Source organism: Taudactylus pleione, unplaced genomic scaffold (genome assembly GCF_031769625.1).
Source record: "Taudactylus pleione unplaced genomic scaffold, aTauple2 ptg000117l, whole genome shotgun sequence".
NCBI classification, from domain to species: Eukaryota; Metazoa; Chordata; class Amphibia; order Anura; family Myobatrachidae; genus Taudactylus; species Taudactylus pleione.
In genome coordinates this window covers 15,401,567-15,413,679 of record NW_028284519.1, presented here as the reverse complement: position 1 = coordinate 15,413,679, position 12,113 = coordinate 15,401,567, and the positions used below count along the sequence as shown (strand labels likewise).

Genomic DNA, 12,113 nt, shown 5'->3' with positions numbered 1-12,113 from the left:
ATTTATCAAAGTAATAAATAGTGATTCAATACACTGCTTGGTTAGAGCAGGAGAAAAGACTTTAGAGTGCTATGCATTGCAAGAGTAAAATTATGTTGTCAATATTACTGACTTTTCATTTTCCAAATAATAGGTTAAATATTTCTTTAGGGTTTTAAATTAGCTTGAAAAAATGTAGCATATAATCTCTTTGGCCAATGACATACACATTTCGATAGCTAACCATGACATGTTTTTTGGGTATATTTTTTGATCAAATTTTGCCAAAAATTGACCAAGTAAGTCCTCGTTAGTATAGTGGTGAGTATCCCCACCTGTCACGCGGGAGACCGGGGTTCAATTCCCCGACGGGGAGTTTTGAACTTTTAATCTCTTTTATGTGTGCTGTTTCACGTTGTTTCATTGAGATAACAAAAAAAAATATCCAAATTGAATCCAGGGTTTATGTCAACTTGAAAAAAAGCTTGCATGTACGCTTCATGGCCAGTGCTACAAGTACAGTTTGCGAGGACCCCATGGCCTGGCTTTAGGTATATTTATCAAAGTAATAAATAGTTATTCAATACACTGCTTGGTTAGAGCAGGAGAATAGACTTTAGAGTGCTATGCATTGCAAGAGTAAAATTATGTTGTCAAAATTACTGACTTTTCATTTGCCAAATAATAGGTTCAATATTTCTTTAGGGTTTTAAATTAGCTTGAAAAAATGTAGCATATAATCTCTTTGGCCAATGACATACACATTTCGATCGCTAACCATGACATGTTTTTTGGGTATATTTTTTGATCATATTTTGCCAAAAATTTACCAAGTAAGTCCTCGTTAGTATAGTGTGAAGTATCCCCGCCTGACCTGTAGAGGACCGGGTTTTGATTTCACGACGGGGAGTTTTGAACTTTCAATTGCTTTTTTTGCATGCTGTTTCACTTTGTTTCATTGAGATAACAAAAATGCCTTATCTAAATTGAATCCAGGGTTTATGTCAACTTGAAAAAATCTTGCATGTAAGCTTCATGGCCAGTGCTACAAGTAGAATTTACGAGGTCCCCATGACCTGGTTTTGGGTATATTTATCAAAGTAATAAATAGTGATTCAATACACTGCTTGGTTAGAGCAGGAGAAAAGACTTTAGAGTGCTATGCATTGCAAGAGTAAAATTATGTTGTCAATATTACTGACTTTTCATTTTCCAAATAATAGGTTAAATATTTCTTTATTGTTTAAAATAAGCTTGAAAAAATTTAGCATATAATCTCTTTGGCCAATGACATACATATTTCGATAGATAACCATGACATGTTTTTTGGGTTTATTTTTTGATCAAATTTTGCCAAAAATTAACCAAGTAAGTCCTCGTTAGTATAGTGGTGAGTATCCCCGCCTGTCACGCGGGAGACCGGGGTTCAATTCCACGACGGGGAGTTTTGAACTTTTAATCTCTTTTCTGTGTGCTGTTTCACGTTGTTTCATTGAGATTACAAAAATGCCTTATCCAAATTGAATCCAGGGTTTATGTCAACTTGAAAAAAATCTTGCATGTAAGTTTCATGGCCAGTGCTACAAGTACAGTTTGTGAGGTCCCCATGACCTGGCTTTAGGTATATTTATCAAAGTAATAAATAGTTATTCAATACACTGCTTGGTTAGAGGAGGAGAATAGACTTTAGAGTGCTATGCATTGCAAGAGTAAAATTATGTTGTCAAAATTACTGACTTTTCATTTGCCAATTAATAGTTTAAATATTTCTTTAAGGTTTTAAATTAGCTTGAAAAAATGTAGCATATAATCTCTTTGGCCAATGACATACACATTTCGATAGCTAACCATGACATGTTTTTTGGGTATATTTTTTGATCATATTTTGCCAAAAATTGACCAAGTAAGTCCTCGTTAGTATAGTGTGAAGTATCCCCGCCTGACCTGCGGGAGACCGGGGTTTGATTTCTCGACTGGGAGTTTTGAACTTTCAATCTCTTTTTTTGCATGCTGTTTCACTTTGTTTCATTGAGATAACAAAAATGCCTTATCTAAATTAAATCCAGGGTTTATGTCAACTTGAAAAAATCTTGCATGTAAGCTTCATGGCCAGTGCTACAAGTACAATTTGTGAGGTCACCATGACCTGGTTTTGGGTATATTTATCAAAGCTTTAAATAGTGATTCAATACACTGCTTGGTTAGAGCAGGAGAAAATACTTTAGAGTGCTATGCATTGCAAGAGTAAAATTATGTTTTCAATATTACTGACTTTTCATTTTCCAAATACTAGGTTAAATATTTCTTTAGGGTTTTAAATTAGCTTGAAAAAATGTAGCATATAATCTCTTTGGCCAATGACATACAAATTTCGATAGCTAACCATGACATGTTTTTTGGGTATATTTTTTGATATTATTTTGCCAAAAATTGACCAAGTAAGTCCTCGTTAGTATAGTGTGAAGTGTTTCCGCCTGTCATGTGGGACGCTGGGGTTCAATTCCCCGACGGGGAGTTTTGAACTTTTAATCTATTTTTTTTGCATGCTGTTTCACTTTGTTTCATTGAGATAACAAAAATGCCTTATCTAAATTGAATCCAGGGATTATGTCAACTTGAAAAAAATCTTGCATGTAAGCTTCATGGCCAGTGCTACAAGTAGAATTTACGAGGTCCCCATGACCTGGTTTTGGGTATATTTATCAAAGTAATAAATAGTGATTCAATACACTGCTTGGTTAGAGCAGGAGAAAAGACTTTAGAGTGCTATGCATTGCAAGAGTAAAATTATGTTGTCAATATTACTGACTTTTCATTTTCCAAATAATAGGTTAAATATTTCTTTAGGGTTTTAAATTAGCTTGAAAAAATGTAGCATATAATCTCTTTGGCCAATGACATACACATTTCGATAGCTAACCATGACATGTTTTTTGGGTATATTTTTTGATCAAATTTTGCCAAAAATTGACCAAGTAAGTCCTCGTTAGTATAGTGGTGAGTATCCCCACCTGTCACGCGGGAGACCGGGGTTCAATTCCCCGACGGGGAGTTTTGAACTTTTAATCTCTTTTATGTGTGCTGTTTCACGTTGTTTCATTGAGATAACAAAAAAAAATATCCAAATTGAATCCAGGGTTTATGTCAACTTGAAAAAAAGCTTGCATGTAAGCTTCATGGCCAGTGCTACAAGTACAGTTTGCGAGGACCCCATGGCCTGGCTTTAGGTATATTTATCAAAGTAATAAATAGTTATTCAATACACTGCTTGGTTAGAGCAGGAGAATAGACTTTAGAGTGCTATGCATTGCAAGAGTAAAATTATGTTGTCAAAATTACTGACTTTTCATTTGCCAAATAATAGGTTCAATATTTCTTTAGGGTTTTAAATTAGCTTGAAAAAATGTAGCATATAATCTCTTTGGCCAATGACATACACATTTCGATCGCTAACCATGACATGTTTTTTGGGTATATTTTTTGATCATATTTTGCCAAAAATTGACCAAGTAAGTCCTCGTTAGTATAGTGTGAAGTATCCCCGCCTGACCTGCAGAGGACCGGGGTTTGATTTCTCGACGGGGAGTTTTGAACTTTCAATCGCTTTTTTTGCATGCTGTTTCACTTTGTTTCATTGAGATAACAAAAATGCCTTATCTAAATTGAATCCAGGGTTTATGTCAACTTGAAAAAATCTTGCATGTAAGCTTCATGGCCAGTGCTACAAGTAGAATTTGCGAGGTCCCCATGACCTGGTTTTGGGTATATTTATCAAAGTAATAAATAGTGATTCAATACACTGCTTGGTTAGAGCAGGAGAAAAGACTTTAGAGTGCTATGCATTGCAAGAGTTAAATTATGTTGTCAATATTACTGACTTTTCATTTTCCAAATAATAGGTTAAATATTTCTTTATTGTTTAAAATAAGCTTGAAAAAATGTAGCATATAATCTCTTTGGCCAATGACATACATATTTCGATAGCTAACCATGACATGATTTTTGGGTATATTTTTTGATCATATTTTGCCAAAAATTGACCAAGTAAGTCCTCGTTAGTATAGTATGAAGTATCCCCGCCTGACCTGTGGGAGACCGGGGTTTGATTTCTCGACTGGGAGTTTTGAACTTTCAATCTCCTTTTTTGCATGCTGTTTCACTTTGTTTCATTGAGATAACAAAAATGCCTTACCTAAATTAAATCCAGGGTTTATGTCAACTTGAAAAAATCTTGCATGTAAGCTTCATGGCCAGTGCTACAAGTAGAATTTGTGAGGTCACCATGACCTGGTTTTGGGTATATTTATCAAAGTAATAAATAGTGATTCAATACACTGCTTGGTTAGAGCAGGAGAAAAGACTTTAGAGTGCTATGCATTGCAAGAGTAAAATTATGTTGTCAATATTACTGACTTTTCATTTTCCAAATAATAGGTTAAATATTTCTTTAGGGTTTTAAATTAGCTTGAAAAAATGTAGCATATAATCTCTTTGGCCAATGACATACAAATTTCGATAGCTAACCATGACATGTTTTTTGGGTATATTTTTTGATATTATTTTGCCAAAAATTGACCAAGTAAGTCCTCGTTAGTATAGTGTGAAGTGATTCCGCCTGTCATGCGGGAGGCTGGGGTTCAATTCCCCGACGGGGAGTTTTGAACTTTTAATCTATTTTTTTTGCATGCTGTTTCACTTTGTTTCATTGAGATAACAAAAATGCCTTATCTAAATTGAATCCAGGGATTATGTCAACTTGAAAAAAATCTTCCATGTAAGCTTCATGGCCAGTACTACAAGTAGAATTTACGAGGACCCCATGACCTGGCTTTAGGTATATTTATCAAAGTAATAAATAGTGATTCAATACACTGCTTGGTTAGAGCAGGAGAAAATACTTTAGAGTGCAATGGATTGCAAGAGTAAAATTATGTTGTCAATATTACTGACTTTTCATTTTCCAAATAATAGGTTAAATATTTCTTTAGGGTTTTAAATTAGCTTGAAAAAATGTAGCATATAATCTCTTTGGCCAATGACATACACATTTCGATAGCTAACCATGACATGTTTTTTGGGAATATTTTTTGATCATATTTTGCCAAAAATTGACCAAGTAAGTCCTCGTTAGTATAGTGTGAAGTATCCCCGCCTGACCTGCGGGAGACCGGGGTTTGATTTCTCGACTGGGAGTTTTGAACTTTCAATCTCTTTTTTTGCATGCTGTTTCACTTTGTTTCATTGAGATAACAAAAATGCCTTATCTAAATTAAATCCAGGGTTTATGTCAACTTGAAAAAATCTTGCATGTAAGCTTCATGGCCAGTGCTACAAGTACAATTTGTGAGGTCACCATGACCTGGTTTTGGGTATATTTATCAAAGTAATAAATAGTGATTCAATACACTGCTTGGTTAGTGCAGGAGAAAAGACTTTAGAGTGCTATGCATTGCAAGAGTAAAATTATGTTGTCAATATTACTGACTTTTCATTTGCCAAATAATAGGTTCAATATTTCTTTATGGTATTAAATTAGCTTGAAAAAATGTAGCATATAGTCTCTTTGGCCAATGACATACACATTTCGATCGCTAACCATGACATGTTTTTTGGGTATATTTTTTTATCATATTTTGCCAAAAATTGACCAAGTAAGTCCTCGTTAGTATAGTGTGAAGTATCCCCGCCTGACCTGCAGAGGACCTGGGTTTGATTTCTCGACGGGGAGTTTTGAACTTTCAATCGCTTTTTTTGCATGCTGTTTCACTTTGTTTCATTGAGATAACAAAAATGCCTTATCTAAATTGAATCCAGGGTTTATGTCAACTTGAAAAAATCTTGCATGTAAGCTTCATGGCCAGTGCTACAAGTAGAATTTACGAGGTCCCCATGACCTGGTTTTGGGTATATTTATCAAAGTAATAAATAGTGATTCAATACACTGCTTGGTTAGAGCAGGAGAAAAGACTTTAGAGTGCTATGCATTGCAAGAGTAAAATTATGTTGTCAATATTACTGACTTTTCATTTTCCAAATAATAGGTTAAATATTTCTTTAGGGTTTAAAATAAGCTTGAAAAAATGTAGCATATAATCTCTTTGGCCAATGACATACACATTTCGATAGCTAACCATGACATGTTTTTTGGGTTTATTTTTTGATCAAATTTTGCCAAAAATTGACCAAGTGAGTCCTCGTTAGTATAGTGGTGAGTATCCCCGCCTGTCACGCGGGAGACCGGGGTTCAATTCCCCGACGGGGAGTTTTGAACTTTTAATCTCTTTTCTGTGTGCTGTTTCACGTTGTTTCATTGAGATTACAAAAATGCCTTATCCAAATTGAATCCAGGGTTTATGTCAACTTGAAAAAAATCTTGCATGTAAGTTTCATGGCCAGTGCTACAAGTACAGTTTGTGAGGTCCCCATGACCTGGCTTTAGGTATATTTATCAAAGTAATAAACAGTTATTCAATACACTGCTTGGTTAGCGGAGGAGAATAGACTTTAGAGTGCTATGCATTGCAAGAGTAAAATTATGTTGTCAAAATTACTGACTTTTCATTTGCCAAATAATAGTTTAAATATTTCTTTAAGGTTTTAAATTAGCTTGAAAAAATGTATCATATAATCTCTTTGGCCAATGACATACACATTTCGATAGCTAACCATGACATGTTTTTTGGGTATATTTTTTGATCATATTTTGCCATAAATTGACCAAGTAAGTCCTCGTTAGTATAGTGTGAAGTATCCCCGCCTGACCTGCGGGAGACCGGGGTTTGATTTCTCGACTGGGAGTTTTGAACTTTCAATCTCTTTTTTTGCATGCTGTTTCACTTTGTTTCATTGAGATAACAAAAATGCCTTATCTAAATTGAATCCAGGGTTTATGTCAACTTGAAAAAATCTTGCATGTAAGCTTCATGGCCAGTGCTACAAGTACAATTTGTGAGGTCACCATGACCTGGTTTTGGATATATTTATCAAAGTAATAAATAGTGATTCAATACACTGCTTGGTTAGTGCAGGAGAAAAGACTTTAGAGTGCTATGCATTGCAAGAGTAAAATTATGTTGTCAATATTACTGACTTTTCATTTGCCAAATAATAGGTTAAATATTTCTTTAGGGTTTTAAATTAGCTTGAAAAAATTTAGCATATAATCTCTTTGGCCAATGACATACAAATTTCGATAGCTAACCATGACATGTTTTTTGTGTATATTTTTTGATCAAATTTTGCCAAAAATTGACAAATTAAGTCCTCGTTAGTATAGTGGTGAGTATCCCCGCCTGTCACGTGGGAGACCGGGGTTCAATTCCCCGACGGGGAGTTTTGAACTTTTAATCTCTTTTCTGTGTGCTGTTTCACGTTGTTTCATTGAGATAACAAAAATGCCTTATCCAAATTGAATCCAGGGTTTATGTCAACTTGAAAAAAATCTTACATGTAAGTTTCATGGCCAGTGCTACAAGTACAGTTTGCGAGGTCCCCATGACCTGGCTTTAGGTATATTTATCAAAGTAATAAATAGTGATTCAATACACTGCTTGGTTAGAGCAGGAGAAAAGACTTTAGAGTGCTATGCATTGCAAGAGTAAAATTATGTTGTCAATATTACTGACTTTTCATTTTCCAAATACTAGGTTAAATATTTCTTTAGGGTTTTAAATTAGATTGAAAAAATGTAGCATATAATCTCTTTGGCCAATGACATACACATTTCGATAGCTAACCATGACATGTTTTTTGGGTATATTTTTTGATATTATTTTGCCAAAAATTGTCCAAGTAAGTCCTCGTTAGTATAGTGTGAAGTGTTTCTGCCTGTCATGCGGGAGGCTGGGGTTCAATTCCCCGACGGGGAGTTTTGAACTTTTAATCTATTTTTTTTGCATGCTGTTTCACTTTGTTTCATTGAGATAACAAAAATGCCTTATCTAAATTGAATCCAGGGATTATGTCAACTTGAAAAAAATCTTGCATGTAAACTTCATGGCCAGTGCTACAAGTAGAATTTACGAGGTCCCCATGACCTGGTTTTGGGTATATTTATCAAAGTAATAAATAGTGATTCAATACACTGCTTGGTTAGAGGAGGAGAAAAGACTTTAGAGTGCTATGCATTGCAAGAGTAAAATTATGTTGTCAAAATTACTTACTTTTCATTTGACAAATAATAGTTTAAATATTTCTTTAGGGTTTAAAATTAGCTTGAAAAAATGTAGCATATAATCTCTTTGGCCAATGACATACACATTTCGATAGCTAACCATGACATGTTTTTTGTGTATATTTTTTGATCATATTTTGCCAAAAATTGACCAAGTAAGTCCTCATTAGTATAGTGTGAAGTATCCCCGCCTGACCTGCGGGAGACCGGGGTTTGATTTCTCGACTGGGAGTTTTGAACTTTCAATCTCTTTTTTTGCATGCTGTTTCACTTTGTTTTATTGAGATAACAAAAATGCCTTATCTAAATTGAATCCAGGGTTTCTGTCAACTTGAAAAAATCTTGCATGTAAGCTTCATGGCCAGTGCTACAAGTACAATTTGTGAGGTCACCATGACCTGGTTTTGGATATATTTATCAAAGTAATAAATAGTGATTCAATACACTGCTTGGTTAGTGCAGGAGAAAAGACTTTAGAGTGCTATGCATTGCAAGAGTAAAATTATGTTGTCAATATTACTGACTTTTCATTTGCCAAATAATAGGTTCAATATTTCTTTATGGTATTAAATTAGCTTGAAAAAATGTAGCATATAATCTCTTTGGCCAATGACATACACATTTCGATCGCTAACCATGACATGTTTTTTGGGTATATTTTTTTATCATATTTTGCCAAAAATTGACCAAGTAAGTCCTCGTTAGTATAGTGTGAAGTATCCCCGCCTGACCTGCAGAGGACCTGGGTTTGATTTCTCGACGGGGAGTTTTGAACTTTCAATCGCTTTTTTTGCATGCTGTTTCACTTTGTTTCATTGAGATAACAAAAATGCCTTATCTAAATTGAATCCAGGGTTTATGTCAACTTGAAAAAATCTTGCATGTAAGCTTCATGGCCAGTGCTACAAGTAGAATTTACGAGGTCCCCATGACCTGGTTTTGGGTATATTTATCAAAGTAATAAATAGTGATTCAATACACTGCTTGGTTAGAGCAGGAGAAAAGACTTTAGAGTGCTATGCATTGCAAGAGTAAAATTATGTTGTCAATATTACTGACTTTTCATTTTCCAAATAATACGTTAAATATTTCTTTAGGGTTTAAAATAAGCTTGAAAAAATGTAGCATATAATCTCTTTGGCCAATGACATACACATTTCGATAGCTAACCATGACATGTTTTTTGGGTTTATTTTTTGATCAAATTTTGCCAAAAATTGACCAAGTGAGTCCTCGTTAGTATAGTGGTGAGTATCCCCGCCTGTCACGCGGGAGACCGGGGTTCAATTCCCCGACGGGGAGTTTTGAACTTTTAATCTCTTTTCTGTGTGCTGTTTCACGTTGTTTCATTGAGATTACAAAAATGCCTTATCCAAATTGAATCCAGGGTTTATGTCAACTTGAAAAAAATCTTGCATGTAAGTTTCATGGCCAGTGCTACAAGTACAGTTTGTGAGGTCCCCATGACCTGGCTTTAGGTATATTTATCAAAGTAATAAACAGTTATTCAATACACTGCTTGGTTAGCGGAGGAGAATAGACTTTAGAGTGCTATGCATTGCAAGAGTAAAATTATGTTGTCAAAATTACTGACTTTTCATTTGCCAAATAATAGTTTAAATATTTCTTTAAGGTTTTAAATTAGCTTGAAAAAATGTAGCATATAATCTCTTTGGCCAATGACATACACATTTCGATAGCTAACCATGACATGTTTTTTGGGTATATTTTTTGATCATATTTTGCCATAAATTGACCAAGTAAATCCTCGTTAGTATAGTGTGAAGTATCCCCGCCTGACCTGCGGGAGACCGGGGTTTGATTTCTCGACTGGGAGTTTTGAACTTTCAATCTCTTTTTTTGCATGCTGTTTCACTTTGTTTCATTGAGATAACAAAAATGCCTTATCTAAATTGAATCCAGGGTTTATGTCAACTTGAAAAAATCTTGCATGTAAGCTTCATGGCCAGTGCTACAAGTACAATTTGTGAGGTCACCATGACCTGGTTTTGGATATATTTATCAAAGTAATAAATAGTGATTCAATACACTGCTTGGTTAGTGCAGGAGAAAAGACTTTAGAGTGCTATGCATTGCAAGAGTAAAATTATGTTGTCAATATTACTGACTTTTCATTTGCCAAATAATAGGTTAAATATTTCTTTAGGGTTTTAAATTAGCTTGAAAAAATTTAGCATATAATCTCTTTGGCCAATGACATACAAATTTCGATAGCTAACCATGACATGTTTTTTGTGTATATTTTTTGATCAAATTTTGCCAAAAATTGACAAATTAAGTCCTCGTTAGTATAGTGGTGAGTATCCCCGCCTGTCACGTGGGAGACCGGGGTTCAATTCCCCGACGGGGAGTTTTGAACTTTTAATCTCTTTTCTGTGTGCTGTTTCACGTTGTTTCATTGAGATAACAAAAATGCCTTATCCAAATTGAATCCAGGGTTTATGTCAACTTGAAAAAAATCTTACATGTAAGTTTCATGGCCAGTGCTACAAGTACAGTTTGCGAGGTCCCCATGACCTGGCTTTAGGTATATTTATCAAAGTAATAAATAGTGATTCAATACACTGCTTGGTTAGAGCAGGAGAAAAGACTTTAGAGTGCTATGCATTGCAAGAGTAAAATTATGTTGTCAATATTACTGACTTTTCATTTTCCAAATACTAGGTTAAATATTTCTTTAGGGTTTTAAATTAGATTGAAAAAATGTAGCATATAATCTCTTTGGCCAATGACATACACATTTCGATAGCTAACCATGACATATTTTTTGGGTATATTTTTTGATATTATTTTGCCAAAAATTGTCCAAGTAAGTCCTCGTTAGTATAGTGTGAAGTGTTTCTGCCTGTCATGCGGGAGGCTGGGGTTCAATTCCCCGACGGGGAGTTTTGAACTTTTAATCTATTTTTTTTGCATGCTGTTTCACTTTGTTTCATTGAGATAACAAAAATGCCTTATCTAAATTGAATCCAGGGATTATGTCAACTTGAAAAAAATCTTGCATGTAAACTTCATGGCCAGTGCTACAAGTAGAATTTACGAGGTCCCCATGACCTGGTTTTGGGTATATTTATCAAAGTAATAAATAGTGATTCAATACACTGCTTGGTTAGAGGAGGAGAAAAGACTTTAGAGTGCTATGCATTGCAAGAGTAAAATTATGTTGTCAAAATTACTTACTTTTCATTTGACAAATAATAGTTTAAATATTTCTTTAGGGTTTAAAATTAGCTTGAAAAAATGTAGCATATAATCTCTTTGGCCAATGACATACACATTTCGATAGCTAACCATGACATGTTTTTTGTGTATATTTTTTGATCATATTTTGCCAAAAATTGACCAAGTAAGTCCTCATTAGTATAGTGTGAAGTATCCCCGCCTGACCTGCGGGAGACCGGGGTTTGATTTCTCGACTGGGAGTTTTGAACTTTCAATCTCTTTTTTTGCATGCTGTTTCACTTTGTTTTATTGAGATAACAAAAATGCCTTATCTAAATTGAATCCAGGGTTTCTGTCAACTTGAAAAAATCTTGCATGTAAGCTTCATGGCCAGTGCTACAAGTACAATTTGTGAGGTCACCATGACCTGGTTTTGGGTATATTTATCAAAGTAATAAATAGTGATTCAATACACTGCTTGGTAAGAGCAGGAGTAAAGACTTTAGAGTGCTATGCATTGCAAGAGTAAAATTATGTTGTCAATATTACTGACTTTTCATTTGCCAAATAATAGGTTAAATATTTCTTTAGGGTTTTAAATTAGCTTGAAAAAATGTAGCATATAATCTCTTTGGCCAATGACATACAAATTTCGATAGCTAACCATGACATGTTTTTTGGGTATATTTTTTGATCATATTTTACCAAAAATTGACCAAGTAAGTCCTCGTTAGTATAGTGTGAAGTGTCTCCTCCTGTCATGCGGGAGCTGGGGTTC

General features: G+C 34.6%; 6 non-coding genes across 6 annotated transcripts; all 6 read left to right on the top strand.

The window, feature by feature from the left end:
• Window positions 1-283: 283 nt before the first annotated feature.
• On the top strand, window positions 284-355 carry TRNAD-GUC (transfer RNA aspartic acid (anticodon GUC)). The gene has a single exon. It is a non-coding gene; the product is annotated as a tRNA-Asp (tRNA).
• A 2,604-nt stretch (window positions 356-2,959) lies between these two features.
• TRNAD-GUC (transfer RNA aspartic acid (anticodon GUC)) lies at window positions 2,960-3,031 on the top strand. The gene has a single exon. It is a non-coding gene; the product is annotated as a tRNA-Asp (tRNA).
• A 3,139-nt stretch (window positions 3,032-6,170) lies between these two features.
• Window positions 6,171-6,242, top strand: TRNAD-GUC (transfer RNA aspartic acid (anticodon GUC)). Its single transcript has one exon. It is a non-coding gene; the product is annotated as a tRNA-Asp (tRNA).
• Window positions 6,243-7,240: 998 nt separating this feature from the next.
• TRNAD-GUC (transfer RNA aspartic acid (anticodon GUC)) lies at window positions 7,241-7,312 on the top strand. Its single transcript has one exon. It is a non-coding gene; the product is annotated as a tRNA-Asp (tRNA).
• A 2,070-nt stretch (window positions 7,313-9,382) lies between these two features.
• Window positions 9,383-9,454, top strand: TRNAD-GUC (transfer RNA aspartic acid (anticodon GUC)). The gene has a single exon. It is a non-coding gene; the product is annotated as a tRNA-Asp (tRNA).
• A 998-nt stretch (window positions 9,455-10,452) lies between these two features.
• On the top strand, window positions 10,453-10,524 carry TRNAD-GUC (transfer RNA aspartic acid (anticodon GUC)). Its single transcript has one exon. It is a non-coding gene; the product is annotated as a tRNA-Asp (tRNA).
• Window positions 10,525-12,113: the final 1,589 nt, after the last annotated feature.